This window comes from Montipora foliosa, chromosome 13 (genome assembly GCF_036669935.1).
Source record: "Montipora foliosa isolate CH-2021 chromosome 13, ASM3666993v2, whole genome shotgun sequence".
NCBI lineage: Eukaryota > Metazoa > Cnidaria > Anthozoa > Scleractinia > Acroporidae > Montipora > Montipora foliosa.
Genome location: NC_090881.1, coordinates 25,060,688 through 25,066,129, shown reverse-complemented (window position 1 = coordinate 25,066,129; position 5,442 = coordinate 25,060,688).

Sequence of the window (5,442 nt, the reverse complement as noted above, 5' to 3'; positions counted from 1 at the left end):
ATGGCGGGAAAATTCCCGCCTTTTTCGTCCGTGCGCTTGTGAACTCGAAAAGGAGAGGTTACAAATACAGAAGTACAGAGAAAAATGGGTTCCTTCGTGATCAGATAAGTAAGGGCAGCTTTTAATAAATACCCAAACGAAAATTGTTCTCTAAACCGGCAGAGAATATTTCCTAAACGGATCTAAACGTAGGAACTTCCAAAGAGGTTGAATTGAGTTCGCTTGTCAAAAAATCTGCGAAAAATCAAGGTCAGTAGATTCAGGTTATGTAAACTTTAATACACAAGTAAGTTGTTTAAATTTGCATTTCTCGGGGACCAAGATTTTTGGAGCTGGGTTAGCTATCAAGTCCAATTAATTTTATTTTTAGTATTTTAATAGCCGGTTAAGTGCTAAGGTGCCTTCAAATAACATTGTTCTGGAAGTTTAGCTTTTCATGAGTAGCACAATAATAATAATAATAATAATAATAATAATAATAATAATAATAATAATAATAATAATAATAATAATAATAATAGAGCGGTTTTCAAATGAGTGTCGTAAAACAAAAACCAAAGTAATTACTTTGGCCAATCAAAAAGGACGAAGACAATCCAGTAAACCAATCAAAACTCGAAGTAATTACACGCAGCCGACACAAAGCGCGGGAAAATGCGCACGCGCGAGCCCACGATTTGTTTTGGTTTCACTTCTGATTGGTTGAAAAACTGGCGCGAGAACTTTGAACCAATCACTGAGTGAAGTAATGCAAAAAACCAAAGTAATTCGCTAATTACTTTCGACACTCAATTGAAAACCGCTCTAATAATAATAATAATAATAAATAATCATCATCATCATCATCATCATCATACAACTTTATTTTCACACCATAATGTTTAAAGCTGAATAGCTTGTGTGGTCGTGCGCAAATGAAATCAAATCAAATTGATACACATCAAATCACATTCGCTTTTGAGAGGAGAGGGGAAAACCAGAGTACCTAGAGAAAAACCTCTCGGTGAAGAGTAGAGAACCAACAAACACAACCCACATATGACGCCGAGTCTGGGAATCGAACCCGGGCCAATGGTGGGATGCGAGTGCTCTCACCTCTGTAGTCGGGTGTAATTCATCGAAAGTTTCAACATCTCCTACTAGGTGGGGGGAGGCGCAGTGGCGCCATGGTTAGAGGGCTCAACTCCGGATCGAGTGGTCCAGGTTCGGGTCCTGGCTGGGGACATTGTGTTGTGTTCTTGGGCAAGACACATTAATCTCACGGTGCCTCTCTCCGCCCAGGTGTATAAATGGGTACCAGAGAAAAAGCTGGGGGTAACCCTGCGATGGACTAGCATCCCGTCCAGGGGGGGGGGGGGGGAGTAGAAATACTCCTGGTCGCTTCATGACAGAAACCAGAGACAAGCGCCGGCCTGATGGGCCTTTCTAGGTTCGTAACAGAGCCTTTTTTCTTTTCTACTAGGTGGGGCCTTTCAAAGCTTTCTTTTTGTTTACTAGTTCAAGTAATTTTGCTTATAAAACAAACGCCAAAAGGGGGAGGAACAAAACACCGGTCACAAGTCACAGGTCATTGTTTTACCAACACAGAAACACCCCTAATCGTTTACCAATGCTAACATTAGGCCTAAAAACGTTTTGTTCAGGTCTGATTAGGCCAAAGGCTAGCTTTTATGAATGTTTAGGATACTTACTGTATTGGTAAATCAATGACCTGTGTTTTGTACCTGCCGTGCCTAAAGGCCTCAAATTCCCAATCATTTCTGTCAAGAAAACTTATAGCTCTTGTATTGTAGCTTGCTGATGATTTTACCTCGAGTGCTTGAGCTACTGAAAGCTGCATATCAGTCAGTGACAAATAACAGATATTGTTGTCATTGTTCTTGTTGTTTTAATTCTTGTTTGCCTTGAATAACAGTTTACAACTGGCCTTTGTCTCTGCTATATGCTAATTATGCATTTTATAATAATTGCATTATATACAGCTCCCAATTTATCGTAATACATGCGTCATCTGTATAACTCATTTCATTGTAAAGATTTTCAAATCTGCTTTTCAACTGTGTCGTTCCAATGGCAAACCTTCCTAATTCAATTCTTCATCACTAAAATCATTTGTTTGGGCCTAATCATTGAACACAAACACACACCATGAAAGGAGTTGCGTCGCCTTTTCCTTTTGTTAGAACTCACACCCATGTAATCCAAACTCGTGATCAACAAGCATAGCAAAAGAGGAAAGGAACTAAAGGATCTCACAGATCAAGACAAATGAACAATGGATTGTTTTTGCTCATGTGACCAGCAACCATATTTGCAGACTAAAAGGAAGAACTTTCATTAAAAATGGAGTTCATTTCCTAAAAGAATATTTCACTCCTCCAAACAACTGGCTGCTGTTTCTTTGTTTCACTCCTCCAACATGGCCGCCGTGACGTCATGTGAACGGAAGACCTTAGACAGCAAATGACCAGAACCAAGGTTGCTGACCAGCGGTTTTCGTTAACACAATGGTTTGCTGGGGGTGCTCAGTCTCGTGGGCTCAGAAAACCTGGTTGTGGTCATTCTTATTTAAGGTTTTTCCATGTGAACACGCACTATCTTCAAAAACATACTTATGTCCAGAAGTGCACCTAATTGGATGCGCACCCAATTTGACATCCAACACAAAGTGGTCCGTTAGCTTTTGCTAGCTATTTCCAACAATAAGGTCCAAAGGGTACAGTAAATGTTAGCATTGTTTTAAACTTGGGGTAAATGCACGTAGTTACTAAAACATGGAACTAACCAAAACCAGCCAAAACAGGACACTGAAAAACGCAGACTGCGCGCAGACTGTCTGTAAAATAAAAATTTGGTTAGCCTGAATTAGACCTAAATAACATTCGGTTAGCCTAATTAGTTCTAAGTAACATTCAGGTTAGTCTGTTTACGGTTAGCTCTCAATAATAGTGAGGGTAACGCCATATTTTTTTGCGTTTTGGCGTAATATATTGTGGATGGTTTTGGTCGTTTTTTCGCTGGTTCCATGTTTACTGACCAGGCCCGTAACCAGGATTTTATGTGGGTGGGGAGGGGGGTGCTAAACGAGGCCAAAGTGGACCAAACTACCGAAATGTATTTTCTATTGTCTGATCCGTTTATTTAGAGAAGTAGCAATAAATGAGAAATTTTAACGACAAAGTACACGGCAGGAACTGAATATTTTACCACAATTCTTGCCAATCTCGCAATCTGATTGGCTAATTTGCCGTTGTCGATAAGGGTCCATACCACACTGCTCGCGTCAATGTGTCGCGCAATGCCTTTTTTAGCTGGCGCTCTGAAAAAAAAAAGAACATTCCTTTTGTGGTAAAAAGCAAATCGAAATGTGATTTAGGGTGGTCGTTTACTCTTATCGACAACGAATACGCTTCCTTACTCTTTTGCCAAACATTTTTTTCTTATTGTTTCTGCATGTAGAGCGAGTTCGCAAAAGTCAAAAGGAAAGTCTGACGCGTACATGGAGGTTACTTCGGTTTAAATCTAATCCGGATTTTTGAGATTCATCAGTTCAGCGTTTTTTTGGGAAAGGATTTGAAAAAAGGATTTTTGACAAGCGGTTTTCCATGCAAAAATGATACACAACAGCTACCGTACGTGACAGTTCAGCCCAAATGTTTTTCTCGCGCCCATTTTACCGTACGATCGAAGACATGAATAGGTCGAAAATAGTTAGGTTGCCTGCAAATTTCACACCAGAAATTACACTAAAAGTTCTTGACAGCAATAATATTGTTAGCACCTTCCCTGCAGCGAAAAAGCATGTTTTTCGTCATTTCTTTTTATCGATCGTTAAGGTATTTTTTTGCTGATGGCCTTTTCATTTAAGAATTTCTCCAAAAGAAACTTAACCCCTTTTTTTTTGGTTTTTAAAATTTGCACGCAACTCTAGGTTTGTTTGTTTGCGTTGTCATGGAAAATTTGCTTTTTTTTTACGCTGAAGAATCCATTGAGCCGAGATCAGAAATCCGTTTTTGGATTTTCATAAAAAAAAAAACGCACCCTTAGATAAGCTCGGACATCTGTGCGCTAATTGAAATGTTCTGAATAGCTCGGGCTACTAGAGTGCAGCTGGTTTTAGTTTCCCAGTGAATACATTACTGCTTTTCCATTCTTTAATTTTGTTTAAATACTCTGGCCAGGGCCAATTTGCAGTTTTAGGTGCCGGCGATCTTCAGTTGAAGGAAAAGCAGTACGAAGTTCTTAAGTCTGTGGTTATTGATAACAAAGATGTGTTGGCAGTTCTGCCAACTGGCTACGGCAAATCGTTAATTTATCAGCTGCTTGCACCCATTACAATTTCATGGACTTCGCTGGATCACCAGGAGACAAAAAGTCGACGGTTATTGTAATTTCTCCACTAAACGCCCTGATTGGTGACCAAATTGAATAGTCGAGAAGAAGAAGAAGAAGAAGAAGAAGTAAAGTCTAAGATTATATACGGATTACTTCTTTGTACAGCAGGGGACACCAAGCATGATGATAATGGGTGGTTCTGCTATGTTGACATTATGTTTTAAAGTTATCGGTAAAGATGAATAAAACACTGGAGTATATCTAAGCGCCATGTACTTGCTTTGACGGCATTCTCGTGATCACTGTCATGCATAACTATTTCTCCTTATTTGGTGAGATGTTGAACCAGTCGCAGCAATCATTGTGGCCAGCATTTTAACAGTGTTTCTGTCTAAAACAAGGCTTATCCTTGGTCTTTAAAAACCAAAAACAAAAAAAAGGAAGAAAAAGAACGTACTCCTTTTAGGTGATAAATTATGATAATAACAATAATTATTTTAAAAGTAAGCTCAGGACTAGAGGATGTAGCTCAACCAGTGACATCAAGATAAAAGTACATTACATTTTGTAGAGCAAAATGAAATCAAAAATGAACCATTTTAACCTTGATCTTCATATTATAATAACTAAAATACATATTTAACTCATAAGAAGTGGCAAAGACAGTATTGATATTATTAATATACGGTAGCTAGTATTTGCCAAATGGTGAATCATGACTTAAACAAATATTGATATGATTCTGCCAGTCTGCAGATCCCTGTAAGCTTTTGCTTGCAAATGATCCAGAAATATGGGCCAGTGAAGGCATGTAAAAGAAAATGCTGCAGGTACAAAACACCGATCACAGGTCAAAGGTCATTGTTTTGGCAGTTATAATTGAGACACCCATAACCTTTAATGATGCTAACCTTATAAGGCCTAACAACTTTGTTTAGGCTTTAAGTTCGCTTTATTAAGTGTTTAGCATTGTTGCAACAGTATTGGAAAAAACCCAATGACCTTGACCTGTTTTGCACCTGCTGGAAGAACGAGACAGCTATGGACACTGATTTTGCCAAGCTTAAGTGGGCTGTTAGCATGTAAAGGATTGTCCCAGCCATGTTC